This window comes from Vicugna pacos, chromosome 11 (assembly GCF_048564905.1).
Source record: "Vicugna pacos chromosome 11, VicPac4, whole genome shotgun sequence".
NCBI classification, from domain to species: domain Eukaryota; kingdom Metazoa; phylum Chordata; class Mammalia; order Artiodactyla; family Camelidae; genus Vicugna; species Vicugna pacos.
Genome location: NC_132997.1, coordinates 93,038,945 through 93,056,766, shown reverse-complemented (window position 1 = coordinate 93,056,766; position 17,822 = coordinate 93,038,945). Strand labels below are relative to the sequence as shown.

Here is a 17,822-nt window from a genome sequence, read left to right as displayed (position 1 = left end):
CAGGGACTGGGAATTTTGTGCTGAATGATCCAAATTCTCTGCCTCCAATGAGGTAGCATTTCAGTAAAGAGAGTTAGACAACAAACAGGTAAGTATGTACTGTAGTGTCCAACAGTGATGAGTTCTGAGAAAGACAGGAGGTAAGACTGAGGTGCCCCATGAGGGCTGTGGTGTGAGGAATGCCGTCAGCTACCCTCAGAAGCTTTGGGAGGTGACAGGAGACACTGGTGATACAGAGATGCCGTTACGACTGAACTGTGTCTCCCTAAAATGTGAATGTTGGAGCCCTTACCCTCAGTGTGACTGTATATAAAAATTAGGGCCTTTAAAAAGGTAATTACGGTTAGATGAGGACATAAGGGTAGGGCCCTATGTCTGGTGTCCCTATAGGAAGAGGAAGGGACACCAAGGATGAGCTCAGAGGACACAGAGAAGGTGGCATCTGCAGCCAAGGAGAGACCAAACCTGCCGATGCCTTGACCTTGGACTTGAGCCTGCAGCACTGCGGGTGGATACGGTCCCGTCTGCAAGCCCCAGGCGGTGGGGCGGCCCGCGGCGCCCCCGCGCGTGCGCACTGTCAGGGAGCCCACGCCGGCGGCTGGCGGAGGAAGACGGAGGAGGGGGGCGGTGAGAGGGCCCACGGCGCGCGGCCGGGAGGTCGTGGCCCAGTCCAGACGGGGGACGCAGGCTCAGCCAGGACGGCAGCGGGGGGCGTGGAGACGAGGGGACTGCTGAGCAGGTACGCCGGCGGGGCCGGGAAACGGGGCAGGTGTGGGGTCAGGCGGTGGACTGGCGGGCGGGTTTCGGCGGTGGTGACGACGTGCGGTGAGGACCTGGGCCCGCCGGGGTCACCGAGCCACCGGGACTGCGCACACTGGGATGTCTCCCATCCCCACATTTCCATGCAGACTAGGAAATGGGGGAAGGGCGGTCATTGTCCTGAGACTTCCTCCCTCTGGCTCGTGGGGCTCTTGGGAGCCCCATTGTTCCCACACAAAGGGGCAGTGATCAGTTGGTTGTTTGCAGCCCCTGGTGCCAGCGCGAGAGGCTGCCTCCTTGCCCTACGCCCCGGCGCGTGGGGTAGCAGATGATGCGAGGCCTCTGAGCTCCCCAGTGGCAGCAGAGGAGGGGGCTGGGGCTTGTACCTGAATCACAGAAGAGGCATTGATGGGCTGTGGGGCGGGCGGGTGGGGGAAGCCGAGGACTCAACAGGATGGCACTGGGCTGGCACAGGCTGCTCCTGGGTCCGTAGGCGGCCTATCTCCTCTGTCCCATTTTCCTTGCCTTCTCTTCCTTCCCTCCTTCTGGCCTCCCTACCCCCTGCCTTTCTCTCCCTCCATCTTCTCCCTCTTCCCCTCCACTCTTATTGTTTACAACCTTCCAGCCTATAGAGCAGGTGTGTACTGCTTCCCACTCACTTCCCCTCACACTAGCTCCTCTCTGACTGGAGCTCCCAGCCTAGCACCCTGCACCCCTTGTCTCCACATTAGTCCTTGCCTCATCTGCTTTCCCTCCCCGCCACTCGTCAGAACGTATCTGTCCTGGATCCCAGCGCCCTCAGAACCCTGCTGGGTGGATGACGGATGGCTGGGTGCTTGGCCCAAGGACTTGTTTACTGAACTAGTTATCTGGTTGATTTGAGCTCATTTGGGCGGATGCAGCTACTGGAGTCAGTGTCTTAGTATCTTCTCCCTCTCATGTCACGGTGGCCTTATCAGGGCTCTTCCTTGTCCTGATCCTGCAGCTGCAGGTCTCAGGGAAGATGCCCTGTGGCTTTCTGTCTGCCCCTTTCTCATCAGGCTGAGCATCCTGGCTTTCCAAGGGACCCAGCAGGTGTTCTGTCTCCTTAAGCCCAGTTGGCCAGTGGTGGACAGTATACTCTGGCCCAGATCTCCTGTTCTGGGTTCCTTGCCTTCTGAGCACTTATGTGCACCTGCTTCTTACCTGCCACCACCTTTCCATTTTCCTGGGTTAATCGATTGATAAACTAGTTCATACCATGGCTACAGCTCCTAGTTTCAAGGAACCTCTGCATTTTAGGTGACATAGCCTGAAGGGACGATGGTGGTCTCAAAAGAGTGGCATTTCAGCAAGGTGGGCAGGTGGATTGTGTAGCTCCACATAAACACCCAGTGCTGCCTCTGGCAGGGCCCTGTCTTCTCTAATTAGCATGAGTGTCAGCGAAGGCATGAGTGGGCAAGTGCGGAGTGAAGCCACGTGTTTGCACCTGCCAATCAACTGCTTATCCCTGGGGTCAGAAAGTAACTTTCATGAGAGAAGAGATTTCTGTCCATTTTGTTCTGTTTCTGCAGCACCTTCAAGAGGATGTGGCCCAGAATTGGTGCCCCAAATGCTTTTTAAATAAGTGAATGCGCCAGAGCCCCATAGCCTAGCGTGGCCATTCTTTCCAAGAGGCTGGGGAATGGCCCAAATGGCTTCTTGGGGTCCCCTAAGTGCTATGATCCACTTTGTCTAGGTTTTCATCTACAGTCATTAAAGGGGTTGCTGCTAGTTCTTTGCCTTACAGCAGACCTGCTTTCGTAATTACACACAGTATTTGGATGGCTTTCACAACCCCTGTTCCATTTGCTCCTCATGATCACCTGTGAAGGAGATGGACCCAACTCTATTACCCCGTTGTATAGAGGGGAGAATGGAGGCTTGGGGACATGAAGTGTCTTGCTCAAGGTCACCCCCAGAAGCCAAGCCCTTGGTCTTTCCTCCACCCTTCCTGCCTCAGGGGCATCCGTCAGGTCATGACTTACAAGGGAGGGTCTTGAGAGGCTCTTAAGAGCCAAAGTCAGGAAGAACTTCCCATTCAAAGACAAACACCCTCTTCAATTTCAATATATGGTCTCTGGGGCCTTTTTTTCCCTTCCATTTTCTTTTTTTAATTGATAAAATTCACATAACATAAAAATCATCAATTTAAAATGTACATTTCAACAGCATTCAGTACATTCACAGTGTTGTGCTATGTAAGTTCCAAAATATTTTCATCATCTTGGAAGGAAACCCCAGTCCCCACGAGCAGTCAGTCCCCGCTCCCCTCCTCCAGCCCTGGCGACCGTGGGACTGCTTTCCACCTCTGTGGATTTACCTGCTCTGGGCATGTCATGTGGAAGGGGGCATATAATTTGTTTCACTTAGTGTAGTGTTTCCAAGGTGCACCCTGGTAGCGGGTGTCAGTACTTCACCCCTTTCTGTGACTGAGTAATATTCCTTTGTGTGGATCACCACATTCTGATTATGCAGTCTAGAGGCATTTTAAAAAGATGATGGGAATCCGTTTCACTTTTCTGGGACATCACATTCCGTGCAGATGCCTTTGGAGCAGGTCACCTGGGTCTGGTTAAAACTCACTTCTGTCTCACCGAGCCCACTGCACGGTGGCTTCCCTCAGGGACACTGAGAAGTCCCCGAGGAGACAAACTGGAGGTCAGAAGTGAGTGGAGATCCTGTTTTACCATGTGCCCAGTGAACCCACACAAAACCGGCCAGTGCGGGGACGGCACTGGGGATGGAACCGGGAAGCAGCTCTCTGCCCAGCCCGGAGGCGAAGTCGCCAGCACCCAGAGTTGGGGGAGACCGTTCCTTGCTGGGCTCTGCTCCCCTCTCTGTGCAGAGGAAATGAGTGAGGCTGGGCCCCCGGCCCCTCCTGCCTTTCACACCTGAGCTTCTAATCTGTTCATCCCTCGTACGAGTTGCTCCATGGTTAATTGTCCAGCTTTGGGTGCCAGGTTGTTTTTTCCTCCCCCTGCCACGTAGAGCTTTTCAGTGCTCATCGGAACCCTCCTCAGGGTTCCAATCACGGGACTCCAGCGTGAACTATCTGTGGGGATCGTGGTTCACGGACAAGAGTTCCTGGGGCAGTTCCACAAATTAATTACACAAAGTTTCTGGCTCATGGTCAGTTTTCAGTAACTGAATAATATTCGGTAGTTGTGAATAATAATAATAGCAATAACTATTAATACTATAATTTAGTGCATTGGAAATAGCAATACAAAAATGTGACTGGCTTGTCTGCTGGGTGAATTTCCCAGTTTCCCTGCGTGGGTTTGAGATGGAAACCATGCACCTGTCATCTCTGGAGTGAAGCATCACCACCTGTGGCTACCTGACTGTGAACCACAGCGTTCTCACCTCCTTGTCAGCCCCAGACACCAAGGAAAGCTGGGCTCTGCAGACCAGTTTGGGGTCCATATTTAACAAGATTCAAACCAGAGACTGTACTTCCTCCCCACTCCCTCCGCACATCCTGTTCCCAAGTGGCTTTGAGGATAGAGCCAACTTCTCAAATGATATCACACCAGGAGCTGATTGTAACCTTGGGTGGGTTGGCTGAAACCCAACAGGCGTCATAAACTAGTGCTTCTTGAACTTCAGTGCGCTTACAAACCAACCTCGTCAAGATGTGGAGTCTGATTCCGCACATCTGGGTGGAGTGTGGGAGCCTGCGTTTCTAACAAGCTCCCAGGTAAGGTAGGGTGGCTGGTCCTCCAACCACCCCAAGGGCAGCAAGGCCCTCCATGCTTAATTCCCGGCTTAGTCTGTGTGTGTGTGTGTGTGTGCTGGCTAGGCCGTCAGGGGACCTTCTAGAGAATTCCTAACTGGGTATCTCCACCTTTCCTTTGGTATGAAAGCCATGTTCCTTGATGACATTAGGAGAAGGCATCCTGGCAGCAGAGACCAGCCTGGCTGATGAGAGGTGGGGCCGGAGCCTTGCTGTGCTGATGATCAGTGACCCATTGCAGAAGGTGCCCTTGTGATCTGTTCACTCGGCTGGTCTGAGCCTGAAGCCAAGCTCTTGCCCCACGGGCACAGCCAGGCTGCTGGGGATCAAGTTCAGAGCTCAAGGGGGTGTACTGGGTCGGTGGGAGTTTGGGCCCCTCTTACCCTGCCTTGGTCTCTGCTCTCAGTCATCTGTCAACTGTTAGTGTGACATTAGGTGTCAAATTACTGCCACATGGGCTGCAGCCACACTGCAGGAGGACTGACTCCCCTTCCTGGGTCCTCCCAGGCCAGATCCTGCCCTATCTGGCACCAGGCGGACCCAGGTGGGCCAGCGTTTACTGGAGGGCGGACACATGGCTGAGACTGTGAGTGCCCTAAGGCATCTGGAATATTCTGAGAACAGAAGAGAATGCACACCCCAACCCTGAAAGAAGGTGGGACAGTGCTGAGCAGTGCTGGGGCCCTGAGGCCTGTCACCCCACCCTTGGTACCACTGGCAGCCACTAGGCCTTGGACCTTAATGTTTTCTCATAATTTATGGGGCAGTAGTTTCCTTTAGAATATGGGATGGAGGGCCAGAAATCATATATTTTGTTCTTTCCCTTTCTTTCAAGGGGAAGAGGAACGTTCTTGGAAAAGGAATCAAACGTGTGTCCCCATTTGGTATCGTGAATCTCAGACACACCTTGTAGGGTGAGATGTGACTCAGCCTCAACTGGAAATTTTGAAGTGTGGAGGAGGGGGGCTGGTGGCCAGTGGTGGAAAGAGCCACTATGAAGCATCTTTCAAAGCTCCTAGGCTTCAAATTCAGGGCAGAGGTCCCAGGGCCAGGGTCTGCCAGGCAGTCGGGAGTGTGTGCGGGTTCAGGGAGATAGCCAGCAGAGTGGCTGGGGTGAGATGCTGGTCCCATACATGCCTTCTTTGTTGGTGGAAATAGAAAAGGAGGCACCAGATGGGGAATGAAATGAGGGGTTTCTTCGGAGAGCAAGAGAGTAGGGTTGGGATAGGCTGAGGAGTGGGAGAAATCACCTCTGAGAAGAAACTAGCTGTCACCAAGAATCTTTCCTGGAGCAAGTGCTTTTCAGGTGTGTCAACCTGGCTCATCCTCAAAGAATCATGCAAGGGAGATGTTTTCATGCCCGTTTTACAGATACAAAAACTGAGGTCCCTTTAAGGGATGCAATCTTTTAATGCCACGGTTTAGCCACTGGAAGCCCCAGGAACGCACCTGTAAGCAGTCTTCAGTTCACCAAGCCCATCAGCTGATTCTGGGGCCCTTTTTAGTTAGAGCCACACGTCTGGGGTTTTGTGGTGGTGGCTGTTTTCCAAAAAGGATCGTTTTGACTTTAAAACCTGAGACATAGCATCTGTGAAAACTCAATGGAGAAAAACAGTCAGCACAAGGTGAACTTCTAGAAGCGCTCTGTAGATTCTGCGAGGCACCTAATTTCGGAGCGTGGACTAAGGACCACAAAAGTTTTACAACTGCTGGGAATCAGCACGTGGAGACGGTGCTTCTTCCCTTCTTGTTGATAGTGGATGGGATTCAAGCTACTACCTCTGTTTTCAAGAGGAATCAGGAGAAGCTCACAGTTGCTGTATTTGCTAATGTCCCCGTAAGGTCAGACCTTTGTCTTTAAAAGATTTTATTGGCTCAGGGCTTTCAGAGACACCGCATCTTGCTGTGTTGCAGTACAGAATTGGACCTAGTACGTAAACACTGAGTCGATGGTGGACGTTTATTGAGTGCATACTATGTGCCAGATATTTTTGAATGTGCTTTACATGTATTGCTTCCTGAATCCTCACAACAAGCCCATGAGGCAGGCACTGTTATTCTTACTTTATAAATGGGGACATTGAGGCCCAGAGAGGTTCAGTAACTTTCCCTTGCTCACACAGCCAGGGAGTGTTGGAGCTGAGCTACGAGCCCAGAGAGGTTTACTTGTTTGTTTGTTTTTTTTTAACTTTTATTTCAGAAAATTTCAAACTTATGCAAAAATATAGAGAATTAAATAATGAACCTCTATGTGTCTATCACCCACTTCAACATTTATCAACATTCTGACATCTTGTTTCATCTTTCTTCCCCATATTTGTTGTGGTTTTCTGGAGTATTTCATTCCTGGGTAGCATGTCATTTCACTTGTAAATACATTAGCTAGTTTACTTAACAGACAAGAACTTTTCCTTTTTTGGATGACAGCAATGCTGTAAAACCTCCCACCAAATTATTCTTTTATGTCATATAAAATTTGGTCCAGGTTCAGATTTTCCTGATTGCCCCCAAAATGTCCTTTTGCAGTTAGTATGTTTGAATCAGAGTGCGACCACCAAACATTGCATTTGGTTGATTTTTTTTGTCTTCTAATCTAGAGCTGTTGCCTACTTCCCACCTCCCCTCCCCATGCCATTTATTTGCAAAGTAGTCTGGACTTTGCCGTTTATATCTTAGTGGTATCGTTTAACATATTTCTTTGTCTCTTATATTCCCTTTAAACTGGGAGTTAGAACCAGAGGTGGGATTCCACTCAGGTTTAATGTTCTGTAAAGTCTCTCATGTATACCACTCCTTCTCTCTACTGCACAGGCTGTCTGGTGATTCAGGTTTTAATGATGTGAAGATTGTTCTCTGGGTTCAGATGATGTCAGCCTGGTCACTTCATGATACAGCTCCGTCCATCTTTCATCCGTCTTAGCAGCCATCAGTGAGTGCTGTCAAGCTCCCTTGTATCATATGGGATAGCAAAACACTGGTTTTCTAATCTTGTCTTTCTGATCTGTACTTGTTAGCTAAGCTTGTTTTCCGGAGTTTTTCCACATCAGCTACATGTTAACCCAGGCAGTTTGCTTTAAGAGTCTGAATCTGTGCTTCTCAGACTTCCATGTTTGCACAGATCACCTACGGGTCTTGTTAAAATGCAGATTCTGACTCATTTGGTCTGGGCTGGGGCCTGGGATTCTGCATTTTTAATAAGCTCCCAGATGATACAGATGCCGCTGGTCTGCAGACCACACTTTGAGTAGCAAGGCCAGTCGATCACCTGCTTGGCCTCTGCCTGATTCTTTCCTCTACAGGACTGTCGCCTTATCTTTACATGGGTAAGCTACTCTAACGCTAAGTGGTGGTTTTACATTTAGCCTTACAAAGGCAGGGTTAGTGGGTTTTTAACTTACCTCTATCTTCAGAGTTACCTCCTGCTTTAACCTAGGCTGCAGAATGCATTATTCAGACTATATTATTATTAGTATTAATTATTAATTTTTTATTTATTTAGGGGGGAGGTAATTAGGTCTTATTTATTTATCTTTTTTTAAATGGAGGTACTGGGGATTGAACCCACGACCTCATGCATGCTAAGCACGTGCTCTACCACTGAGCTATACCATCCCCCAGACTATATTATTATTAAAGCTTAGAATTTTCTGAGGAAGGTTGACCCATCACATAATGTACTACAGGTGCAATTTTTATTGTGTGTGTATGTGTGTCTGTTTGTCATTTTGTTAAAAGGCACATGTTTTTTCCAAGGGAAAATGGCCTGGCTGTATTCCAGCAGGAGACCCTTGTCTTCTGGTGCTAAGTCTATAAACAGCCGAGGATCCTGCCTGCCCTGCATCTAGGCCCGCTTCCTTTGTTAGCAGAAACTTGGTGATGCTTTGGAGAACTGTCTCCCCAAGATGCTCTTCTCTTGCATAGTCAGGAGGTGGACCAAGCAGACCCTCGCTCTGTGACTCTGAGTCTCAAGTAGAGTGACACTGGGACTGAAGGTGGTTGGTCTTGTTTATTTCAGCAGCAATGCCAAGAAGGGATTGTCCTCTGTGACCTCCTTCTCAGGTTCCTGGGGCTTCCTTGGCCCTCTTTTCTGGGTCTAGATACTCAGTCTTTCTTTGAATATAAGGGGTACCCCATAATTCCATGTGAATTCTTTTTCTGCTTAAGTCACCAGAATTGTTATCTGTTCTTCACAACCAAGAAGCCCTAACTGGTAGAGCCTCCCTCACAGAGTCTCAGTAGGGTAGGACTTATCTGCTTGCTGCTTGGCTTAGTAAGACCAGCAGCACTGATCACCCTTCAATACAGGCGATGTATCAGGGGCGCATGGCTTTACAGGCTGGTCTCACCTGTGTGAGACAGAGGAAAAGGAGCAACTGCCAGCATCAGGGACTAGGTCCTGTCAGAGGATCCTCACTCCTCTACCTCCCCTCAACACCTGGCGTTGCAGCTACATCTAAGGGACATTCCACTGATTTTGATCTCAGTGAGGTGACTAATCACAAGAAAGATGATTATATTTAGCATATATAGCATTTTGCTTAAGAAGGTAGGGTGGGATTTCTGGCTAAAGAAGCTATAAGGGTATGTATATCTTTCCCACTTCCTAATGAAATAAACAAATTCCAATTTGTTTATTGCTAATGAAATAAATTAGTAAACAAACAGAAATTTAAAAAGCAAAACAGCAGCAAATAAGCACAAATAGTAACCAAATAAGGAATTACCTTTTGTGTCTAGAAAAGCCATGACCTTGAAAAGAACCAGAAAATTCTGATATAGTGCAGCTCCTGAGTCCCAAACTCTTTCTCTAAGAAAAGAAAGAGGCTGGATAAAATTCAGCATTTCTACTAATATTCTTCAATTTAGAGAGAAACAGGGCCTCTAGCAGAAAAGGCAAGAATAGGTAACCCTGTGAAAAGATCCCTTGAGTTTGGAAGGCCCTAAATGTCACCTTGAAACCTCAGGAGAGAGTAAGTTGCCAAGGATTGCAATTGTGCAGGAAGCCAAAAACCACAGAAGTGTGATACAGCCTTGGCTGGGTGGAGTGAACCTTGATTTATGATACTCAGGGCATCCCCCAAAGAGAGAGCAGAGCCCGGACTTCCAAGAGAAGACTACTGGCCATGTTCCTACACCATGACCGGCCCCTTCCCCATCTCTGTGTCCCTGGACTATGGAAGAGTAGAGAGTTTAGTAAAATCCACCACTATGCTATAGCCTGTAAGACAACAAGGCCCAGATAATGTGAAATGGGGGTGAAGGAAAATTCCCCTGCTCTTTAGAGTAAACAGATACGTGCAGAGCTGCACTCATTAAACCTGAACAATATGAGACGTGGTACAGCCCACCATGCAAACACATTATAGCAAACAACAACAGATGAAAGAAAGGGAACACAGCTGGGGGAAAAAAAAAAGATCAAGGGCCTGTCCTGAATGAAAACATATTCGAGGAACTACCTATGAACATTTTGGATAATAGAAGAACTTAAGACTATAAATCCAGTAAAACAAGACCTCAAAAGTAAGATGACGTGAAATAATAGGAGATTTAAAAAGATTTCAGTGCAAAAGAAACATACCAAGTTTAAAAAAATAATTTTGATGACTTAATACATGAGTTGTAAGGAATAATAAAGGTACCACTGAAAAATCAAATTATTGACAAGGAAGAATTACTGAAATTATTCATGGTAAATAAACAGGAAAGGGGCAAAGTTTAACGTAGGTTAGAGGAGATAAAGCAAGAGAAGACAAAGATGATCCAATATAATGATAATTGATGTCTCTGAATTAGGGACCCAACACATGAAATAGGGGAAAAAAACACTCAGAGAGATAAATCATCAGAAATAAAGTGCAAACCTTTAGATCACAAGGCCACGGGGGGAAAAATGATATGTAAGTGCTGACATTAAACCGTATCCTGGTTAAGATATTGAACTTGGAGGATAAACAAAGACTTCTCAGACATTCAAGCAGAAGAAGCCTACAAGGGGAAAAAGGGTGTCCCAGACGCACTAAGAGAAGACAATGGAGCAATGTCTAGAATGTTCTGAAGGAAAGAAAGCAAAATCCAGAAATATTAAACTGCTGTGAGTTGTCATTTAAGCAAAAGAGCAGCAGGCAGACACCGAGGTGAGAAAGAATTTAGGAATTCTAGCACCTATGTGCTCTTCTGGGAAAGAGCCCCGCCAAACAAAAAGATAGATTACAATGAAGAACTTGGCAATGTAATATAATTAACACAAACTAGGAGGTGGCAGTAAACAAGTCCAAGTTTCCTATTATTTTTAAGAATTAAAAGTCAAAATTGAAACAAAAATTTTGGAGAAAAAAACTTAATGGCTCTTATCACTTCATGACTTTAATCACTTTTTTTAAACTTTGAAGGAATCTATAAGAGCTAATATTTCTTTTGGAAATTCAACGAACTACAAGCATTTATTGAGATTTCTTCAGCTTTTTAAAATTAATTTAAATTCTTTTAAGATGGCATAATGATATGACACAATTCAGCTTATGCATTCAACAAACATACAGTGCCTTCTGTGTGCCAGACACTATTCTGGGCACTCAGGAGACTGAAGAGGGAAAAAAGAACTGCATGCTACATATAGATATTTATATATTTATGTGTGAAATTCATGCTAACATTTATAGTAATATAAACGTATAATTATATAACGCACAACACACTTAGATATCTGTATAACAAAAATGCTATAAACTTATTTCTACTCATCCTTCTGTTTAGCCTTAGAGAAATTCGGAATGACGCTCAAATATTAACACTACGATTTCTCAGTAGTGGGGTTGGAGGTGTGTCACTGAACCTTTCATGTTGATTAAACGTTTTTTACCAGGCTCATGTGTAACACTTTTCAATTAAAAGTGGATGTGTTTTTTAAAAACTCGAATGCTTTAGTTAGTTGGAAATGGGAGAATTATTCCCTTTAGTTTGTTAATTTTGCAGTTCTTTCATTACTAACGATGCTGACCGTTTGCTGTATCTTTGTTAACGAGGACTACATTAATCTTTGGTGAAATGTCTGTTATATAATTTCCCATTTCATATGTGTTTGTATGGTGCTCTTTCTACCTTTGCCATCTTCAACCTGTTTCTTCTTGGCTGCAAATAGTTTTTTCCAGTCTTGCCTACATATGTTTTTATTATTAAAATAATCTTTTTTCTTTATAAAAATTCATGATCATTGCAGAAAAACCAGATAACATAAATAGAGAAAAAGGGAAAAACTCAGACAATTCCGCGTATTCGAAAACAACTTCCTGGAAGCACGTATTTCCAGATGATTTCCCATGTACATACCAGCTGTGATTTTTTTACAAAAATGTCACAATACGACACTTTTGCAATATGCTTTTCTTCACTTAATTTACTGTGAACATCTTTTTATGTCATTAAATTTTTCCTAAAGCTTAACGATTATGTACTGTTTTATGATTTGGCTCTTTATTTTCAGTTAATTCACTCTTAGCCATTTAGATGGTTTCTTGCCTTTCAGTATTATAATCCGTAAGGGAGTGAGTGTGCTTTATAAATAAATTTTGTGCACACCCATACTTCTTTCCACATAAAGTTGCTGGGACAAAAGCTAAAGATATATTTAAAAGATGTTTGACATCAAAAACTGCCATCTAGGAGGACTGACCAAATTTCTGTCCCACCAGAAGTATATGGCTGTTTTATTTACCTACAACTTGCTGAAAAGGCATCCTGCTGGTTTCTTAAACCTTTTCTGATCAGTAAGAAAATGTGTCTGAAGTTTGCTTTAATGTTTTCACATTCTTTGATTACTAAGGAAGTTGATTTTTTTAATATGTGTCTGTCATTTCTACTTCTACAAGAACTGCATCTTCATGTTTTTTGCCATTAAAAAAAATGGGCATGTGTTTCTTCTTGTTTTGGAATAGCTGCTTAGGTCGTGAGGATAGTAGCCCCCTATTGTATATTTTATAAATCTCTTTCCTGATTTGATACTTAATTTTGATTATGATCTTCTTTATACAGAATTTTGACTTATTTTTTTCTGCCACCATATTTGTCAAAATTCTCCTTAAAAACATCAGGGAAGTATATAATATAATGTTCAGAAGTTTCTATTTGGTTACAATGGGAATGGAAAAGCTCAAGCACTTGACCTTGCGAATTTGACCCTCCAGCCCGGCTTTTTCTGTTGAGTTTTCAGATCATCTGGTTCCACCGCGGTTTGCTTTCATCTCTCCCAGTGCCGGGTTGTTGATGACCTGCCATGATCCATTTGTCTCTTCTGGGGCACCTGCAGCCCACCAGGACCTGTGGATGGAGCGATCAGAGATGAGGCCTGTTCTTCGTGGACCAGGGCTCTGTGCCAGGCTGGTGGAGCTGCCAGCAGGCGCCAACAAGAGTCTTGGAGGAGCAGCCCTTTTGGGGATGGGGCGAGAGGTGCCTGTCGACATTCTTGCAGACGGGAGGTGCAGGTTTGGGCCCCCCGGGGATGTGGCTCCTGATCTGGACTCCATCCCTTGGGACACTGAGGCAGGGCAGGGTGACACTGTAATTGGAAAACTTGGGAAGTCAGCTTAGAGCCCTGGGCCAAGGGCGTGAGCTGGGGCCTGGGCTGACAGGGAGGTGTGAGGAACCTCGGTCAAGAGGGACAAAGCAACATCCCAGGTCCAGACACCAGGGGTGGTCAGAGCCCAGAGGCCGCCAGCCAAGGGCTTTGAAGACCTCACACGTATAGGCTTTAAACTGTCTTGACTCAGGCTTGAGGCCATCTCCCCCTCCTCTGGGGCCCCCAAAGCACTTGACCTGCCTGCTCTTTGGTACACTTGGCTTTGTGTTAAGGTTATCCATGTACGGGTATGATCTCCCCTCCTGAATTGCAACCCTTCTGCAGGCTAATCTCATCTTTGGAGCCCATCGAGCGGCCAACGCCGTGCTTGGCTTGCACAAGCATTTCTGCAGAACGAATGCCTTCCAGGATCACGTGACCACGTTCATCTTACAGCTTTCAGATGAGCAGCTGCTGCTGCTGCTTCGCCTTCTCTTCATTACGGTGATAATGATGTCGACACATTCCTTTCCCCAAAGTTGGCTTCGTTGGTCACGTAGTTCATCCAGTTTGGAAGAAACAGGGTTTTCCCAGCCATTCATTCTTGTCCCAAAGATGAGATTTGTTGTAAATCAGGATTCTTGGTTATCTATTACAACAAAGAGATCCAAATTTCTATTTATTTCTAATCTTTCTTGAGACTCAAACACCAGGCAGGAGCTCACAACAGCACTGGCTTATCAGTGTCCACAGGACCAGCCAGGACTGTCAATCAAAAGTGATGCAATAGTTAGATGAAAATGGAAAGCTTGTGTTCTGCTTGAGTGGAGGCCCTGAGGACACTTTACTCCAAGGATCCACTTTATAATATCACGGAGGGAAGGTTACGACAGAACTACAGAGGCCGATCCAAGACCCTGGACACAAGCACCCTCCATTGAGAGATTTGCCATCTCCATTCCTGGGGCGGGAGGTTGTGGAAGGGAAGTTGTGGGACCATTTGGAAGACGCAGCAAGAGAGAGTCATGCCTCTGCCCCTGCCCTGTGTCCTCTGTTTCCAGCTTTTGAAAGGCAGCTGTTGAAAATGAACCCGAGTGATTTTTTTTCCTGCACACGAGCTCCGTTTGCCCCTGTCGCTGGCACTGACCTAGAAGCGCAGGCCTTCGAACTGTCCCCAGCCCCACTCGAACAATCAGCGCGCTCTGCATCGCTGTGCAGGCCTGGGTAAGGCCGACCTCCACCCGTCAGGCCCTTCTCTGGTTCCTCTGCTCACGGTCCCACCAACAGGGGTGGCCTGAGGAAAAGCCCACGTGGGAAATCTGACTGATGGGGGGAGAAAGTCAGGAGAAAGCTGGGTTTGCAGGGAGCCCAGTGCAGTAAACCCAAGATCCTCTCTGCCACCAGAAAGGAACAGAGGCGTATTTGTTATTCTTTAAAATGTGTCTTCTAAGCATCTGGCAAGTCACTGTGTTTAAAAGTAATGCATGTTCCAATGAAAGGAGGGCTTTTGAGTGAATAAAGCTGACTATTCACCGTCTGGCGTGGTGTGTTTGACTTGAACGACAGTCAGAAGGACGAGTGCGTACTTGACATTTCTGCTCAGGCAGAGTGTCTGATGCGTTGCCAGTCCGTCCGCAGGATGGGCAGCTGGTGGAGACCTCCTCTGTGGGTTCACCCGCAACAATGTAACTTCCCCTAAGTCACTCAGCATGGACCCACATTTAGGGGAAAAACTCAGGGATCTGAAGTTTCCCTCTTTGTTCCCATACCAAATGGTGGGGTGGGGGTATAGATTCCCAGCCTCCGATCTGAGTCAGGCCGCTTTGTAGCTGTGTTACTGTGGGCAGGTCGCTAGGTCTCTCTGTGCCTTAGTTTCAGGATTGGTAAAGGGCAGCCATTCAGACTTGCATTTGTGAAAACCTTCTTTAGAGCAGGGGTTGGCAAACTCTGGCCCACGGGTCAAATCTAGCTTTTGTACAGCTGGTGAGGTAAGGAAGGTTTTTAAGTTTTTAAATCGTTGAAAAAGTCAAAAGAAGAATGATATTTTGTGACATGCAAAAATTGTATGAAAGTCGCGTTATGCTAAGTGAAATAAGCCAGACACAAAGGATGAATGCTGTACAATTCCACTTACATGGGGTACTGAGATCGTCAGACTCACAGAGACAGAGCAGCAGGATGGGTGCCAGGGGCTGGGGGATGGAGGATGGCGAGCTATCGTTTAATTTGTATGGAGTTTCTGTCTGGGAAGATGAAAACGTTCTGCAGATGGATGGGGGTGCTGGTTGCACAACAAAGTGAATGTACTTATGCCACTGGACCGTGCACTTCAAAATGGTGAAAATGGTCGATTTACGTTATTCATATTTTACCACAATAAAACAATTATGTGAAATTCAGATTTCAGTGTCCGTAAATCCAGCTTTATTGGAGCACAGCCACACCCATTCACGGCTGGATCGACTGCAGCTCCTTTGGCTACGACAGCTGGGTTGACCAGTGGCAGCAGAGACCATCAGATGCACAAAGCCTAAATTATTCTTATCTGGCCTTTCGCAGAAAAAGTTTGCTGAGCCCTGGTTTAGAGACATAAAATCTGCTGCTTTTTTTTTAGGGGGGCACAACGCTAAATCAGAACACTAATTCACAACCTCTGTTCCCCCCCATGTTCAGGCATCTCAGAATTCAAGGTGTCATTGATGGAGGCAGAGCGGTGGGACAGAAAGAGATGGTGACGTTGGTGGTCTAGCTCTGCCACAAACGGTCTGGGTGGCTTTGAGCAAGTCCAGGGCTACAGTCTACCCAGAGGTGTGGGGTTGCGTGTGGGCCTCAGACTCACAGTGCCCGTGTTTGCGTCTAGCGAAGCCACTTCGGAACTGTGGGACACTGGACTAGGTACTGCACCACTCTGCCTAGTTCCCCCATCGGTAAATGCGGGTAATGATAACCTACCTCACAGGATTTAAAGAGTAGTGTACTTTGAGATAATCAATAATTTCTTTTTTTTCGGTAGCAACTTTTTTGAGATATGATTCACCTGAAACAACTCACCCACTGCAAGCGTACAGTTCAGTGGGTTTTAGTACCTGCACAGTTGTGCAGCCATCACCACGCCCTGTTTTAGAACATTTTCATCATCCCAAAGAAACTCTGTACCCTTTAGCAATCTCACTGTGGTTCTCATTTGCATTTCCCTAATGACTAATAGTGTTGAACATCTTTTCGTGTACTTATTGGCTATTTATACATACTCTTTAGAAAAATATCCACTCAAATCTCTTGCCCAGGGCTAACGAATAATTTCTGAAGTTAGGTGATGCTTGCTCAGCAGTGTGAATGAACTTAACACCAATGAACGATATACTTAAAAATGTCTGGTGTAAATTTCATGTTATGTACATTTTACCATAATTGAAAAAATAAAAACAGGGACATAAGTGCACATAGTACTTAGAGTCGCACCTGGTATGCAGCAAGCAGTCAATAAATGCAAGCCATCTATGTAGTAGTGAAGTGTTGAAACCAGATGATGGTGAAGAATTACAATAACGCTTGTGATCTGAAGGAGTGTGTGCACTTTGGGTCCCAAATTTAGTACCCACACGTGAATCCCTGAAAGCATAATCTCTCTGTCTGTGCATCCTCACTGGGGCAGTCGGGTAGGTGTTGGGGCTTTCTTCTCCACCGAAGGAAGCCAATGATGGAAAGAATGTGCTTGAATTCTTCCTACTCGATGATACCAGGTGGCCAAAATGTGGCTCCCACCTCCAATAGTCCCATCAGGCACTTCCTCCATAAGACTCAGGGAAAAACCGGCCTGAAATGACCCTGCATGGAGTTTAGAACACGGAGCTAAGGCGAGGTCCTTGTTTGATTCCTTCTAGTGCCATGAACAAATAGTTTCCTTTAGAGATGATTAAGAACATTATTGCTGCATAATTAATCGTCTTAAACCAGCTCTTCCAATGCAGTGACTTACGATTCTTAGCAAGCTTTTCCAGTCTCTTCTTTTTGTTTCCAAAATAATTGAGTTACAGCTAAGTTTATAAGGAGTGATTGGTTCATTGCTTTAAGAGACTTGCGTCGTCTCACGGAAACATATGCAGGGCCCCAAACCCGTCATTCCTAACAGACGGAACCGGGAGAGAGGGCAGTCGCCTGATATAGGACCTCTCTTCAAGGTAAACTTAAAAGTTTTTAAAACTGCCATAAAGAATCGTTCACGGAGAAAGGCAGTTGAAGCCCAGCCTTGATGTATTGTCACCCATGGAAACTGACCAAAATGGAAGGCAGTGCTGAGATGAGGGGTTCAAGATTCGAACAAGCTTGCTTAAAGATCACAACGTTTGCTGCAAAACAGCAGCTCAAATTTCAGCTGCGGAGGCTTGCCACATTCTGGGACCACCCGTCCAAGCAGTCAGGCCATAACTTAATTCTGTAAATCAGCGTTCTGCCAATGGAGACGTTTTCAGCTGGTGGGGGGCTCTGCCGGGTCTGTTCTTGGCAGCCTCCCTTGGAAGTGGTGTGTGCCTTTCGCCTTCTTCAGATCCTTAAAGACAGATTTGAGAGCTGGGAAACTTTAGCCTGTTTAAAGGAAACTCAGTCCATATGTGGACCCCTGACAAGACCCAGGGCGTGCTGGAGATTAAAAAATGTGATGATCACACTTTGTGTGGGACTTGGGAGAGGGAAGGGGAGGGAAACTGGATAATTTTTTAGCACGTAAAGGCATGCGTCAAGCACAGATCTGAA

The 17,822-nt window shown here is 46.3% G+C and overlaps 1 long non-coding RNA gene across 4 annotated transcripts; it reads left to right on the top strand.

Moving 5' to 3' along the window:
* The first annotated feature begins 659 nt into the window (after positions 1-659).
* LOC140699451 (uncharacterized) lies at positions 660-14,607 on the top strand. 4 transcript variants are annotated; one of them, XR_012077635.1, is made up of 4 exons: positions 5,170-5,430; positions 7,328-7,445; positions 12,719-12,961; positions 13,416-14,607. It is a non-coding gene; the product is annotated as an uncharacterized lncRNA (long non-coding RNA). The 4 variants fall into 4 exon arrangements; XR_012077633.1 differs by lacking the exon at positions 5,170-5,430 and adding an exon at positions 660-739 and having other exon boundaries at positions 12,719-14,607; XR_012077634.1 differs by having other exon boundaries at positions 12,726-14,607.
* The last annotated feature ends 3,215 nt before the right edge of the window (positions 14,608-17,822 follow it).